The sequence below is a fragment of the Lepidochelys olivacea genome, assembly GCF_965140295.1.
Source record: "Lepidochelys olivacea isolate rLepOli2 genome assembly, chromosome: 3".
Classification (NCBI taxonomy): domain Eukaryota; kingdom Metazoa; phylum Chordata; order Testudines; family Cheloniidae; genus Lepidochelys; species Lepidochelys olivacea.
This window is the reverse complement of record NC_140413.1, coordinates 147,171,871-147,188,617: the sequence shown is the minus strand read 5'-3', so window position 1 is coordinate 147,188,617 and position 16,747 is coordinate 147,171,871. Positions and strand designations below refer to the sequence as shown.

General features: G+C 44.4%; 1 long non-coding RNA gene across 1 annotated transcript; it reads right to left on the bottom strand.

The window, feature by feature from the left end:
• Positions 1-8,651: 8,651 nt before the first annotated feature.
• Positions 8,652-16,373, bottom strand: LOC311518937. Its single transcript, XR_014711149.1, has 3 exons — positions 16,296-16,373; positions 9,860-10,000; positions 8,652-8,842 (listed from the first exon to the last, which is right to left on the bottom strand). It is a non-coding gene; the product is annotated as an uncharacterized lncRNA (long non-coding RNA).
• Positions 16,374-16,747: the final 374 nt, after the last annotated feature.

The window sequence follows — 16,747 nt, the reverse complement described above, 5'->3', positions numbered from 1 at the left end:
TAAGATGGCGTTGGTTAGTAACAAATGGCCAAAAACATTTCCAGTGTAATCACTGTGAAAGTAAAGGAGCTACTTGAGAGATATAGTTAGCCCCCCATCTTTGTTTCAACATTCTACTGTAACAATACCCTTGTGACTTAGGGAACTATTCTATTCCCATTTATCAAGCTGTAAAATAGGGAATAGAGATGTTAAATAACAGATTCACATTGAGTAGTACCGTACTCGCAGAGTAAGGTACTATTTAGCATGCAGGTGGCAGAATCAGATCCTAAGTGATTTGCACTAGGTTACACAGGAAGTTTGTGGTCTAGTCACAAGTGGATAACAGATCTGACTCCAAGTCTTGTGCTTCAACCACAAAACCATCCTCCTCTTTAATCTGAATGGCATGAATTATGCCTGGTAATATGTGATGCTTAGGAAAACTATGTTGTAGATGAAGATCAAAAGCTTAAAAAGGCAAAGAATATTTTCTTTGCATATTGAAAATGAATAGTTAAGTTAGCCTCAAGGACAGTTGGGTCATCAACTGCAAAGGCAACAAAGGCCACCACATACAGGAAGCAGAAATGGAATCCATAATCAGGTCCTTGAAAAACAAGGTGCCCGATCTATCACCTGCAGTGTTAAAACATGGTGGAAGAGACATAGTCATGCTCCGCTGAAACTATTTAACCTCATTGGGATGAAAGGTGACATCCCTGAAGACTGGGAACACTCAATCATTGTATCACTTTAAGAAAGGTGACCCAAAAGACTGCAGCAACTACAGAGGAACAACTCTTAAGTATTTTCTAAGCAAGGTATTATGTAGAGGGATTCTCGGCCGAATGAAAAGAAGAGCACAGGAAATCCTTTCTGAGTCACAAGCTGGCTTTAGATCTGGATGTTCCAGCATAGATCAGATTTGTTTTTCATCAAATCTTTCAGAGCCAGAGTTCAACGAACCCCTGTATATCACATTTATTAACCTGAGGAGAGTATTCAATTCCCTTAACAGAAAGGCTTTGTGGAAAGTATTCACAAAAAGTTTAATATAACAAAAGCGTTCAAACAAAAAGTACACATGTAGCAGCAAGTTGATTCAAATACTAAAGACGCTCTAGAGCATAGCTTGACATGCATTATGCATGCAGTGGAAAGTTGACCGAGTGGTTTGAAGAGAAAATTGGAGTCAAACAGGAATGCATACTCAGTCCAATACTTTTTGCACATCTTGTCCAACTCCCTTTGTAACCCTGGTAGCGACTGCAGGATATATTTACTTTCTCCAGACCATTCATGATTTTATGACTTCTATCATATCCCGTGTTCCTTACTCATCTCTTGTCTAAGCTGAACAGTGCCAGTCTTTTTAATCTCTCCTAATACAGAAGCTTTTTCATACTCCTGATAATTTGTTGCCCTTCTCTGTACTTATTTTAATATATATTTTTTGACTTAGGGCAACCAGAACTGCATGCAGTGTTCAAGGTGTGGACATACCATGAATTTATATAAAGGTATTATGATATTTTCTGTCTGATTGTCTATCCCTTTCCCAGTGGTTCCTAACATAGTTAGCTTTTTTGACTGCTGCTGCATATTGGGCAGATGTTTTTAGAGAAATACTCATGATGACTCAGAACTCTTTCTTGAGTGGTAACAGCTAATTTAGACCCTGCCATTTTGTATATATAGTTGAGATGATGTTTTCCAATGTGTATAACTTTGCATTTATCAACACTGTAACTGGGCAACAAAGTGGCAGATGAAATTCAAAGGGATCTTACAAAACTGAGTAATTCTTTGCAGGCAGTTTTCGACCTAACTAGCTTGAGTAATTTTGTAGCATCTGCTAACCTTGACACCTCATTGTTCACCCACTTTTCTGGATGATTTCTGAATATATTGAACAGCACAGGTTCCAGCACAAATCCTTCAGGGACCCCACTATTTTGCGCTCTCTACTGTGAAAACTGACCATTTATTCCTACCCTTTGTTTCTCATTTTTTAACCAGTTACTGATCCATGAGAGGACCTTCCCTCTTATCCTGTGACTGCTTACTTTGCTTAAGAGCCTTCGGTGAGGGACCCTATCACAGGCTTTCTGAAAGTTCATGTACACTATAGTCACTGGATCACCCTTTGTATGTTGTCTCTTCAAATAATTCTAATAGATTGGTGAGGCATGATTTCCCTTTACATAAGCTGTGTTGACTCTTCCCCATCATACGGTGTTCAATGTGTCTGATAATTCTGTTTCTTACTATAGTTTCAACCAATTTTTCTGCTAATGAAGTTAGGCTTACTGGCCTTTTGTTGCCAGGATCACCTCAGGAGACTTTAAAAAAAAAAAAGGGGGGGGGGGGGAGTATTACATTAGCTATCTGCCAGTCAGCCCTTCATTCCTGTTTCCTTAGAGAATCCCAAGGCAGGACAGAATGTTCTCCACCTTAAATTATACATTTTTGCTCCTGAGTCTTGTATCACAGTGGATTTTTCCACTAGAAAAGTGGATATTTCTCTCACTTTGGGCCCCAATTTGTTCTCATTGAAGGCAGCATCTATTGGCTTCAGTGGCAGCAGCATCAGACCCATTATATGATTATGAATGTATGAGGAGTATATTCTCAGCAGGCATAAGGACTACTCTCTTTATGTTCGGGTATAATTTGTTCCTACATTTGTGTGCTCACAGAATGAATCTAACTAACCGCCCCTTGCCATCTGAAGTCAGGTGGTATAACAAAACTACTCAGGTTTGTGCCTGCATTAGAGTTGTGTATCCAAAAATGCAGATACAGATTTTGTGGGTACAAGTTGTGCCTGCAAAAGCAAGAACTCCCATCAGAAAATTTACTCCAAAGTCTCCAAACTAGAAGTCTTGACTCAATCATAAAATTTTGTCTGCAGAAAGGCTGCAGAATTAGGCCTATTGTGTACTAGAGCTCACCGGTTACTGAAGTAACACAAGCCACTTTATTATAAACCTAGCCGAGAGTCTTTGTGTTAGGGGGAAAAAAATTACAAAGACCATGAGAAGGTCACTAATAAACTCACTACATCTGAAAGGTATGTGATAGGTCTCAAACATTTGTCCCTGCTGTTGCTCTATCACTCATGGTAATTTGAAATTTCACACATAAGCAGGCCTGTGGCAAGAGAGCAGGTTCCTCCACCCAACTGCTAGGGGCTATTCTCTGAGGGTGCCCCAGGTAGCCAAGGCTTCCTCATTCTTAGGAGGACTGTGTATTCCTGAAACATCTGTATTTCCAGAGAATCCCTATTGGCTTTATGAATATTTTTTAAAGCTGTTTTTTGTTACCCCTGCAGTCTTAAGCAACCAGAAGGAACTGGTTGGCAGCACTTGTGAAACTGACAAAAGGCTGACTGAGTGCTGGCATGCTTCAGGGCTTCCTAGTGCCAAGTCTGTAACGCTGCACTCCCCATCCTCCTCTTCCCAGTCTCCTCATGAGATTTCCTATTAAAACACCCTGCTCCCCTAGCATGAGTCCCAGCTTCTCTCCTTTGCTTTTGGTCCCCTACCCTCAAACAGCTGTCCTAGTTTACACACACACAGAAAATCTGGTCTCTCTATTGAGGTTCCCTCTTCTTTTTGGCTCTCTCACCCACAGCATGCTTCTTAATGTAGCACCTTAGGGCAGCCAGTGGGGAGGAGCTACAGACAATGGAGAGGAGGTGTCACCCAGCACCAGCTGCCTCACACTTGCCCATTTTCCTCCTGCCCCTAAGCAGCAACACGACCTACCCCAGAGAGAGGATTGCATAGGTGTGTGCAGGAGAGAAAGGACTTGATGGGAGTAACTTTTGAGAGAGAAATAGGGTCTGTGCCCAGCAAATTGTGGGGAGAGAGGGAAAAATGGAGGGGAGGGAAAGAACTAAAAGGCTCAGAGACTGAACAAGAGTGAGGAAGGAGCAGTGGAAACAGGGCCGGCCCTAGCTATTTTGGTGCCCTATGCAGCCCCTCCTCCCCCTCCCCCCCCGCAGGGGGGCAGTGTGGGACCCCAGGCCTCCACAGGGGGGAACGGGGGCTGGTGCTGACCCCAGACCTCTGCTGGGGGGCTGTGTGGGGCCCCACCCCGGGCCTCCGCGGGCGGGGGGGGGGTCTGGCCACTTCCTGCGGGAAGTGGAGCAACCCAGCCCCAGCCTGCTCCACTCCCCTGGCTCCCAGCTGTGTGGCTGGTGAGTGCTGGGGGGCAGTTCCCCCCTCCCTTCAACCCTGGGAGCCAGGGGAGCAGAGCAGGCTGGGGCTGGGTCACTCCATTTACCACGCGGTCAGTGCAGGGTCGGGCCAGGCTGCAATCTCAGGGGAGTGGGGGCGGAGGCCTGGGGAAGAGCCTGAGCAGGGGCAGGAGCAGCACGCTTTGCTTTGCGTATGAGTAAGGACGGCCCTGAGTGGAAACAGTGCAGCAGAAAGAAGCCAGTGATGGAAAAAGAAAAATAATGGTGGGGAATGAAGGAGATGGGGAATGCAAGTAGACAGATTAGGTAGATTCCACATGGTCATCGAAATATACCCTGAGATGCCAGTGACACTAAAGGCACCCAATCTAGAATACACTGTTTAACTCTGAATCAAGCAAGGCCTTTGCCAGTCAGACACAATAGGTCCTCAATTTTCTCCCCCTTCACTGACAGATGATATATGAGAATTTCATAGAAGTACATTAGAAAAAACCTGGACAAGATTAACACATACCAGAGCCTGAAGTAATAGGTACAGTTATCTTGCTGGAAAAGAAAAAAAAACCCAATTATCTGAATAAAACCAGAACCAGATATCAAACTATCAATTTTGATTGAAGCAAGTTAGCAATTCAGTGCTCGCTAACTTGATTAAGCTGTCTAAACATTGCATGCAGTGTAAAGTTTTATATTTATGTGAATCTATAACAAATAAGAGTGTGTGTGTCAGATTTAGGCCACTTCTTTCACATATGCAAATTAAGAGGTGGCCAAGCAGGGCACATTTTTTGTGCCTGTGCTTGGCTTTCCATTACCTCCACATCCAACAAGTGCTCCACTGAAGAATCTCTAGAGTGGACATTCTGGGGTGGGGTATGGAGGCAAAAAGAATGGTCTATTTTATTACATACCATTCTGATGCTCTGTATGCTTTTCTCAGCTGGATTTCTTATACACCTGACATATGTAATCTGTGGAGAGGACTGTGCAAGTGTTGTGGAGGCACTTCAGGACTAATTAGAATGTATTCATGCTTGTGCATCATTTGCACCCATTTCCAGGACGAAAAATGGGAAGGGCCTGTTGGGCCTAATGACTATGAGGATTGAATAATGTTTTCAAAGGACTTCCGTATCCTCGCCTACACTACCTCCGACATTGTGTTTTATTATTAATTAAGGCTACCATACCTGTAGGCACATCATCCCTCAAAACAAACACAGAAGCAAGATAAATGAAATCACACTTCAAATTTATGTCTCGCATTTTTACCTAGCGAACCCAAATGTGAGTTTGCACTTAAGTAACGCTGTAGTATAGTATAGGCAAGGAAAAATTAGTCCCTGTATATGCCTAGATAGATGTCATTCTGGCATTTAGTAGGAACAGTTAATGTGCTGCAACTGGCCAGGGAAGAAGTCTCCTACTGCAGATACAGTATTGATCTGTTTACTCGCCCTAGTGAGGAGGGCATGTCCTAGGCAGGAAGATGGACTGGGTGCTATGAGGATTCTGGGCTGTGCAGGAGACAATAGGCAGCTTAGGATGCACTATCATAAATTGCAGCTGCCAGGGTAATTTTGAGGATATAGCTGAATTTTCAGCCTTCAGAATAGCGCACAATCCGGGAGGTTCTAGGGTGGCATAGAACTCTTTGTCCCCCTTTTTCCTGGTCTGTGCTGCACCAGACCTGCTTTCTTCCATCACTGGTCTCCATCCAGACCTGGCCTTTCACGCAGAAGGAACTGCTTCCAAAATAGCCCAAATTGTTCTAGTTTCAGAGAAGCTACTTTGCACAAGCAGTCCCTCAAGCCTCTCCTAATAGACTTGGAGAATCATCGCATTTCAGTATAAACAACATCTTTAGGCAATTCTCTAGCCACCATACATGCTGCGTGTAAGGGCTCGAAAATATTTTCATACCCAGCCTCATGTTTCGGAAAAGCTCTTCCACGAACATTAAGCCATGGTCTCAATTCAGTAACCTGGTAGTTATGGCTCTGAAGTACAGCCCTGCTTATTGTCACAGTGCTTTTCAGAAGTCATCCAGGGATTTGTAAGATAGTATATTTTCACTGTAAGCGCCTTAATCACCTCAGTAACCATTGGCCATAAAACAGAAGCTGTTTCCAATGTTTGCAAGGATATTAAAGCAGATACCTTTCCTAATCTGCTCTACACACACAGTCCATACATCATGCCACTTCCAAACCTCCCCCTTCCAGGTGTTTGACTTTAATAAAATAATAATAACCCCCCACAAGATAACAACAAACTTCTTCTCATACTATCTACCTAGGCTGACTGCTCCTAGGGTTCCTCCCCCAGCACTGTGAGGCCACACTCAGTGCTCACTCCCCAAAGAGCCATTCCAACTTCCCTTATAGCGTGTCTCTGAAAGTCAGCAACTCACACTTACCCCTTTCACAGCAGAATAGACACCTGCTAACAGGATCGGGTGTTTCAGGAAAACTATCAGCCTGTTAGAGGTTTATTATCCCTCTCTTAAACCCTGACAGCAACATCCACAGGCTTAAAAATATATATATATTTTTTCCATTCTGCTTCCTTAGTGGCCTCATTTGGCAGGTTCCCAGTGGCTCAGCCCTCAAGCTGGGTGTCCCAGTCAAAATGAACCCCTTCTAGGGTAAAGAAAGAGTCCAGCAAAAACATTCTATCTACCCTCACCATGGTCTTCAGCCTAGGCTCTGGGCCCTTTAAATTCACCCCTTCACTTGAGCTTCCTAAGAAGTCTTGTCCCCCTTCTCGGGGTTACACCACTTCACCAGTGATCAAACCCAGGCCCACCCACTATTCTGGGTTCTATCCCAGAGACCCTATAAACAGCAGCCACAGACTGCTCACTTCAGTTCATTGCTGCTACTTCCTGGGCCTCTTCCTATCTGGCCACTTTATCTTCACCCCTTCCATTATGATGACAATTCCTAAATCCTCTCTCTCCCAGCTTAAACAAACACAGCCAGTGGCTCCTGTGGCAGAAAGGCACTTACCCCAGTCCCATCCAAGAACTGAGCAGCTAAACCCCTGCAGCTCCTTTTATCTGAGGGTGCTGAGCTCTGATTGGATTCTCCCATGCAGCCTCTCTAGGCAGGCCTGGAGAACCCACCTTTGCTGCTCCTTTCCTAGGACATGGTGTAGTAGGACTGTGGGGCCACCAGCAGCCTGATAACAAAAAACACCTTTTTCTTTACTCTGATGCATAGGAGTAAAATAAATATAACTGTAAATTTAAGTGCATCAGTCTAAATTGTATGTGGACCTATTCAATCACAGCAGTGTTTACATGTAACTAAAGTGACCTTGATGACAACAGCTTTTTTCCCCTTTTCTTCTTACTCTTGTTTTTAATGTAAATAGCACATTTGCTATGTCAACATAGGTTAGGCAGACACTCTATAAGCTGTTACCTGCCCTATATCTTCTAGTTCACTCTGTGGAATAGTTTCTCATAGATACAACCATAGGTGAGGATCAGGCTTCTTAGCCTGTCATACAACACCACAGAAATGTTAGGCCTGTGTGGAGAGACTGAGTCTGTACAAGCAATGCAGTTAGAACACTTGTTTCCAGCAGACTAAGAGGATGTGTCTACAGTATAGAAATTGCCATTTTTGACACAGAGAGTCAAACATACCAGAGCCCATTCATCCCACAAGATACTGTTGAAAACATTTGTCCTGCTCTTATGAACAGGGTCAGCTGAGTTCAGTACCCATAATAGCAAAGCATGCTAGGTTTCTGGCACGCTTTACTACAACAGGTATTGAACTCAGCTGACCCTGTTCACACTAGCAGGACAACTGTTTTCCACAATAACATGCGAATGGAGGGAGGAGAGATGGCAGGAGGACTACCCAGTTTCACATCTGGTGTCCCATACAGTAGTTGCTGTACTTCTGAGAGAGCCAGATTGTGACCTCAGATGTATATAGTTTAAGGATGGAAGGCAATTCTAATAAGATGAGAACCAGCTCCACCCTCTGCCCATGTCTAAACCAAATCTGAATGTGCAAAGGTCTCTGATGGAGTCCTTTAAGGAGCACCTCCAACCAGGACCCCTGCTTTTATTCCCCGTACCCATCTGGATATCCATGGCTAGCCTCCTGCTCAAACCACTCCACCGGCATTTGTTTTTCCTCCTCATCCACAAACATCCCCCACCATGCCAAAGGTCTTTGGCACCCCCACCCTGAATAGTTCAGCATCATCCAGGAAGTCATTCAACACTGTTTTGTGCAAGATTTGAGTCTTGGGCATTCCCATTAGATTCACCCTAGCCCCTTTAGTTACTCATTATTTCATCCCAGCCCCTCCAGCGTATGTAAGTCAACCTGACCCATTTTATAGTGTACATAGTGTGCTCTGTAATAATCATGCAGTGAGTAATAAGATACTATATATGTTTTCCTTGTGATTATGCCCACATTCTTGTAGAATTTTTTTGGATCCTAGATAATACCCATTTTCCACCCCTTCAAGAAAAGCCATCATTCTGTCTTACTTCCTCTCAACAGGGGTGAATGAAAGTGTTGTTCACTAGTCTTTGGCCTTTCATTTTCTTCTGTGATTTTCAACCAAGGTGGGTCAGGGATCCAAATATTTGACTTTTCCATTTATGAAGTGCCTCATCTAAAATTATTGGAAGAGAGATTATATTTCATTTATGGTCTCTGCCTATATAATCATGAATGTTTTTAAAAAAATTATTTGTCAAGTTTTAAAATATATCCTGAACAAACAACTATGAAATTAAAATAAAAGAATACAAACAAAATAGAGTTAATAACTGTTCATGTATAGAAAAGATCAAAAACTTTAACAAAACACCACAAATGCTTGCTAGGTATTAAAGGGCCACAGACTTTCCAGTGTCAAAACATATAAAATTAGACACAGTTAAAATAATGAATAATGCCCAGGTTCAGAGATAATATGGACATTTCTTATTCTCCCTGAACCTAGCTAGTCATTATGAGATACTTTTAATTATTTTGATTAATTCCTTTATTCCCACTGTGGTTGGTACCTTCAAACTGACTCCTTCAGAAGCCAGGGCTAGCATGAGAGGGATTTTTTTTATTACAGACAGTGGGCTCAGGTTGGCAAAATATTTGCCCTTTCTTACTTTTCCAGTGCATGTTGCAAGAAAAATGAAGGCTTTTGTTACTCTGTCTCTGTCAAAGGCACTAAGGGACAAAAGAATGGTCTTGTGGTTAACACACTGGACTCAGACTCAGGAAATCTGTTCCCAGCTCTGCCTCAGAGTTCTTTTGTGACCTTGACTGAGGGCAAGTCTACACTACAAAAGTAAGTCAACATCATTTACAACCATGTACAGCCGCCACAATAAATAAATCACTTTTGCATGTCCACACTACGGTCTTTGTGTCAGCAGTGCACGTCCTCACTAGCAGCGCTTACATCAATGCAGAGAGCAGTGCACTGTGAGCAGCTATCCCGCTGTGCAACGCATCACCATCTGGCACAGGGTGTTTTGGGAAGGGTTTGAAAAGCTTCATTCAGGCAAATGAGTCATCAGGGGTGACTGGGAACATGGTTTCAATGTCCCATGATGCAGTTTATCCATCCCATAATATTATCTGCAGCTCATAATGTTTCGCGCCTCTTTTCAAAAGCCCCGCAAACCTGCACATCCGCCACCTCTGCGAGAAGCATGGATTTTGTGCTGCTCTTCAGTATCGTGCTGACTGTTACAAACACAATATGCCTGGTCCTTCAGAGCTGCCAGAGGAGCCATGAGGGATATGACGATGCCTTGCAGGCTGCCTTGCATAGACATAGAAAGATACAATTCAAGGTTGTTGTTGGCATTAACGGAATAGTTACAGACAGTTGATTGCTGGTTCTGGGCCTGAGAAACAAGCACAAACTGATGGGATTGCATCATTATGCAAGCATAGGATAATGAGTAGTGGCTGCAGAACTTTTGGATGCACAAGGTCACATTTATGGAACTGTGTGGAGCTTACCCCAGCCCTCTGGTGCAGCAACACCAAAATAAGAGCTACACTAACAGTGGAGAAACAAGTGGTGATCACTGTGTGGAAGCTGGCCATGCCAGAGTGCTACCGATCAGCTGGGAATCAATCTGGAGTTGAGAAATCCACTGTGGGGGTTGCTATGATGCAAGTGTGCATTAATTGCATCCTGCTACAAAGGACTGTGACTCTTGACAACCATTCTGAATGGTTTTGCAGCAATGGGGTTCCTGAACTGTGGTGGGGTAATAGATGGCAAACATATCCCTATTTTGGCACCAGACCACCTTGCCGAGGAGTATATCAACAGAAAGGGCTACTTTTTTATAGTATTGCAAGTGCTGGTGGATCACTGGGGACATTTTACTGACATCAACAGCGGTGGAGAGTTATATCTCCAAGTGATGCCTTAGCACCAGCAATATTCAGAGCACAGGGGCCCAGCTCCACCAATATTTGGGATTGGGTGTTCCCCTCCCCTGGCCCCACCTGCTGCCCGCCGTGCCTCCCCCGACCCCCTCTTGCTGCTCCCGGCCCCCCGTGCACTTCCCTGGGCCCTGGACCAGAGCGTCCCTGCCTCTGCCTCTTCCACGCAGCTCCACGCTGCCTCCTTGCACCCCTTCCCATCCCCTCCCCATCTCCACTGCCAGGGCACACTGACTCTGAGCCTGCCCTTCCACCTCAGACCCTTTCCTTTTCCAGGGGGACCCTCCACCAGCACAGGGGGCCCCCCTGCCCACAGTCACCGCTCCTGCCCCATCCTGAGCAAGGAGGCAGCCTCATCCCTTACCCCCAGTGAGGCTACAGTCAGGGGCAACAACAGGGGAGGAGGCGCACGCAGCACCCCCCGGCACCCACCACGGGGGAGGCAAGGGAGATTCCTGGACCTGAGAGGGGCCCTAGGAGCACATGCAGTGGCAGTGGTGGGGGTGAGTGTGCTGCTGGGGGAGCGGGAAAGGGGGGCTCCTCCCCCAGAGCTCGCTGCTGCCAGCAGGGAAAGGGCTGGGAGGTGTCCTCCTCTCTGGCCCCTGTCCTGGAGCAGCCTGCCTGCACCCTAAACTCATCCCCAGCCCTGCCCCACCCAGAGCCCACACCCCCAGCCAGAGCTTTCACCCCCCCCACCGCACCCTCAACCCTCTGCCCCAGCTCTGAGCCTCTCCAACACCACAAACCTCTCATCTCCAGCCCCAGCAGGGCCCTCATCCCCCTGCACTCCAACCCCCTGCCCCAGCCCTGAGCTTCTCTAACCCCCCAAACCCCCCAGCCCCAGACAGAGCACTCACTCCCCACACTCCTACTCTCACCCTGAGCCCGTCCCTCACCCCATACACCCCTACTCTTGCCCTGAGCCCTCCCTTACCCCAAACCCCTCATCTGCAGCCACAGCCCTCACCCCTGCACCCGCTCCCATCCCCAAACTCCCTCCCAGAACCTGCAGCCCCTCCCTCTGCACCCCTTCCCATCGCCAAACTCCCTCCCAGAGCCTGCATCCTGCACCCCAATCAGCCTAGGGCCTGCACCCCAGACCTCCTCCACCGCCCAAACTCCCTCCCAGAGCCTTGGGCAGGTGGGGGCAGAGATTGGGCGGGGGTGGGTTCTGGGCACCACCAAAATTTCTACAAACCTGCCACCCCTGGACAGCAATGCAGGATGGTCAGGGAGGGTGCATGACATATGCACCTTTTTTAAAAAAAGGCCTGCTTAGAAAGATGCAAGCAAGGACTTTCTTTCCAGATGGGCAGATTACCACTGGGGATATGGAAATGACAATAGTGATCCTTGGAGACCCAGCCTACCCCTTTGTCCTGTGGCTCATGAAGCCATACACTGGCCACCTTGAGAGCACCAAGGAAAATTTAAACTACAGGCTCAGCAGGGGCAGAATGACTATTGAATGTGCTTTTGGCTGTTTGAAAGGGTGCTGGCTGATGCAATTAGACTTGGTGAAAAAAATATCCCCATGGTTATAGCTGCCTGCTGTGCGTTTGATAATATCTGTGAAGCAAAGGTGGGAAAGTTTCCACTGGGGTGGAGCGTGGAGGGGGAACGCCTGGCTGCTGGTTTTAAGGTTGGCATTGGTTTTTAGTATTCCGGTATGAACCTTGTAATGAGTCCTCTGTGCATGGTAATAGAACAGGGCAAATGCACCTATTGCTATTATCTTTGAATGATATCAGCCCCAGCCACCTTATGTTGTCAACTAATACAGATGAATTAATTTTCCATGAATAGACTTTTCATTGTAGCTGACCGAAACGGTATAAGTACAGGGAAAAGAACCTTTGAAGTGGAAAAAACAGTCATTCTCATTTCAAAAACACATTCAGCAGGTCAGTGTATGTGTGACTATGATTTTGTGTACTCTCCCTCAGGGTGGAGTGGTAACAATACTGCAGTGGCCCCAGAACATATGTGGAACGTGGGGATGGCCATATAGGGAGGTCCCGGAATGCAGTTATTGATAGGCTCCAGCGGGAGGTGAACATGGGTGACTTGGACCTGAGGGTCTGTAATAGTCTCCAGCACATTCATCTGGCGCTTGAAAAGCTCTACCATATCCTGCTGTATGTCTCTGTCCTTTTGCTGCACATTACTCCTCTATACATGCTCCCTTTCCATTCTGTCCACAAGGGTGCTCCTCCAAGCCCCCTGAGGAAAAACATACTTTTAATTGTTTTTTATGCCACATTGCATCAATACCATGTCCCAGCAATGCATTGCAACACATTATATGTGAAGGTGAGATATGGTAAGGATGACTTGCCAACAAGAAGAGTTTAGCAAGAGGACATGACCTCCAGTTGCCTTCCACATGAGGACTGCTACCTATGGATCAGGAGGATCCGTCACAGGTTTCAACTGCAGTAATGTGTGTTATGCAGCCATTTGATGAACGATTCTATGAATTGGCAATTCTGTTCTCTACTCTCTGTTCTCTGACTGCTCACCAGGTGGTGCACACAACTACCAAAAGCAGAATCAACTGTGCTGACTTCAACGGAAGAACATAAGAATGGCCAGCTGTAGCTCATGAAAGCTTATGCTCAAATAAATTGGTTAGTCTCTAAGGTGCCACAAGTACTCCTTTTCTTTCATACTGGGAAAGATAAATGGTCCATCTCGACCAATATTCTGTCTTCTGACAGTGGCTGGTACCAGATGCTTCAGCGGAAATGAACAGAACAGGGCAATTTCAAGTGCTCCATCCCCTGTCATCCAGTCTCAGCTTTTGTCAGTCAGAGGTTTAGGGACATCAAGAGTATGGGGTTACATCCCTAACCATCTTGGCTAACAGCCATTAATGAATCTATCCCCCATGAAGTTATCTAATTCTTTTTTTCACCCAATTATACTTTTTGCCTTCACAACATCCCCTGGTAATGAGTTCCACAGGTTGCCTGTGTGTTGTGCAAAGAAGTATTCCCTTATGTTTTCTTTTAAACCCATTGCCTCTTAATTTCATTGGGTGACTCCTGGTTCTTATGTTATAGGAAGGGGGTAAATAACACCTTCTTATTCACTTTCTCCACACCCTTCATGGATTTTATAGACCTCAGTCATATCCCCCCTTATTCATCTCTTTTCTAAGATGAACAGTGCCAGTCTTTTTAATCTCTCCTTGTATGGAAACTGTTCCTTATCCCTAATAATTTTTGTTTCCCTTTACTGTACCTTTTCCAATTCTAATGCCAATCTTTTTTGAGATGGGAAGACCAGAACTGCACACAGTATTCAAGGTGTGAAAATGCCATGGATTAACACAGACACATCAGGACATTTTCTGTCTTATTTTAGCATTTTTGGCTGTTGATGTACATTGAGCAGATGTTTTAAGAGAACTATCCACGATGACTCCAAGATATCTTTCTTGAGTGGTAACAGCTAATTTAGATCCCATCAGTTTGTATGTGTAGTTGGGATTATTTTTTCCAATGTGCTTTACTTTGTACTTGTCAACATTGACTTTCATCTTCCAGTCATCCAGTTTAGTGAGATCCCTTTGCAACTCTTCACCAGTCAGCTTTTGGATTTAATTATCTTGCATAACAGCTCCCACCTACGCCAATAATGAATTTGACACAACATGTATAAAATAAATATGTATTTTCTATAAATGTTAATATTGTTTGAATATTGTGTTATGCTGCCAAAAACAAAAATACATATGCCATACCTGGTACCCTTGTTTTAGGCTATGAGACTTTATTTCACCAGAGCCAGTTGGAAGGGAGAACCATCAATGTGTCTCTCCAGATATAGAATTAATCATAAATGGTTATTTTTAAAGTGAGAGGATATGGAACTAGAGATGGGTTGCCAATGAAATACCCTCTGCCTACTAGTGCTGTGGTGAGGCCTCATCTGGAGTACTGTGTCCAGTTTTGGGCCCCACACTACAAGAAGGATGTGGATAAATTGGAGAGAGTCCAGCGAAGGGCAACAAAAATGATTAGGAGTCTAGAACACATGACTTATGAGGAGAGGCTGAGGGAGCTGGGATTGTTTAGTCTGCAGAAGAGAAGAATGAGGGGGGATTTGATAGCTGCTTTCAACTACCTGAAAGGGGGTTCCAAAGAGGATGGCTCTAGACTGTTCTCAATGGTAGCAGATGACAGAACGAGGAGTAATGGTCTCAAGTTGCAGTGGAGGAGGTTTAGATTGGATATTAGGAAAAACTTTTTCACTATGAGGGTGGTGAAACACTGGAATGCGTTACCTAGGGAGGTGGTAGAATCTCCTTCCTTAGAGGTTTTTAAGGTCAGGCTTGACAAAGCCCTGGCTGGGATGATTTCACTGGGAATTGGTCCTGCTTCGAGCAGGGGGTTGGACTAGATGACCTTCTGGGGTCCCTTCCAACCCTGATATTCTATGATTCTATGAATTGGCAGACTTATCATGTTGTCATTCCTTTGGGTACTGGATATAAAGAATAATATAATTTTGTAAATGGAGTTGCAGTGCCAGAAAATCAATGTTGCTGACACTGTAATGTTCTTCTTCGGGGTGCTATATTCTTGCCAGAAGTGCTTCCTGGAATGACCAAAAGATGTGACTAGATTCAGTCCGTGTGAGAATTGGCATTGGCAAAAAAGCAAAATCTTTCTTCTGCTCCTGGGTCTCCTCTAGAATATGAGATGAGTCAACTTTGACTATGTGAAGCCCTAATTACCTTTATCTTGTAACATAACATTCCAAACATTTATAATATTATTATTCAATCACAGGTTTAATACCTAGCTTGGATTATATATTTGGTACAGATTTACATGTAAGGATCAGCACATCAGATATCTCATTCTGTGCTAAATATTTATGTGACTAGAAGATATAGGAGTGTTGGTGAAAAATATCTGGAAGATAAATAGTTGAAGGGAAGCAGTGGGTATTCTAACTAATAAAAAAAGTAATATAAAACTGATATATTTGGCCTAAAAACTGTCATTTCAAATGTATGATATCAGTACTTGCTTTGTCAGAATATAGAAATTTATAGAGGAACAGATTTTATTACAACTTTAATGTGCAGAATTGTTAAGAAAGAAAAAATTAGCAGTCTAGCTTATTTTAACTGATACAAAGCAATAGGACTCCTGGGGCCAGATGCTCAGCTGATGCAAATTGGCAATTTGCACCAGCCAAGGAACTGACACCATATATATAGTGGCTTATTTAAAATGCATTGACTCTAAAAAGTTATCTCGGAAGCGAAGAACCATATTCATCCATGGTGTAACTCCACTGACTTCACTGAAATCAGTATTTGGCCCAAACTCTCCAAACTGTACAGAATTTTCACACAGACACCATGTGAAAGTTGATCTTGAATGTGCTCTAAGCTCACTGTATTCACAGCAAAATCTTCCCCTTCGCTCAGGCTTTCCCTCAATATTATCCTTATTCTCACATTTTTATATTTAAAAAAGTGAAGTCTGCCTCTTGCTTGTAGGTGAGGAAAAAAGAAAAATCACCATTGCTATTTTATACTCCTCCTAAGAGTTCTTTGGTTGTGGTGATGGGAGCCAAAAAAAGAAACCAAGTAAGTACAGCTGAATAGAAGTGTGCAAAGATGTGGGAACTCTTACCTTGCTATAACGTTTTTGCAGAGATCACCCTGAAAGTAAGAAAAGCTGCACTGTTTGTTCCTGCCTGTTGGACTCCATTTTAGATCATGTGAGGGGGATGGCCTGATGAGCCTTGATACCATCTAATGTTAGAAGTGCAGTATTGCAAGGAAAACAACACTGCAACTTCCCAGGGAAGAGCACAAAATTGCTGTATATTAGGTGGTTTGTATATTCTAGATTTGGTTTCTTTGTTTATATGCGGGGCTTGTTAGTGGTTGGCTCTAGGCTGGAAGTAACAAGATAGAAAAATGTTTTAATAGGGGAAAGAAATATATGGAAAAGGAGGGGAGGGCTAAGAAGGGAAATTCCAGGGAAAGGTATAGGGGACTGATTGACTAAAACAAGAAGGGTTTGAGCCAAGGAACTGTAAAACTGGTCTCCAGCCCAGGAGCCTAGCTCAAATGTCCTTC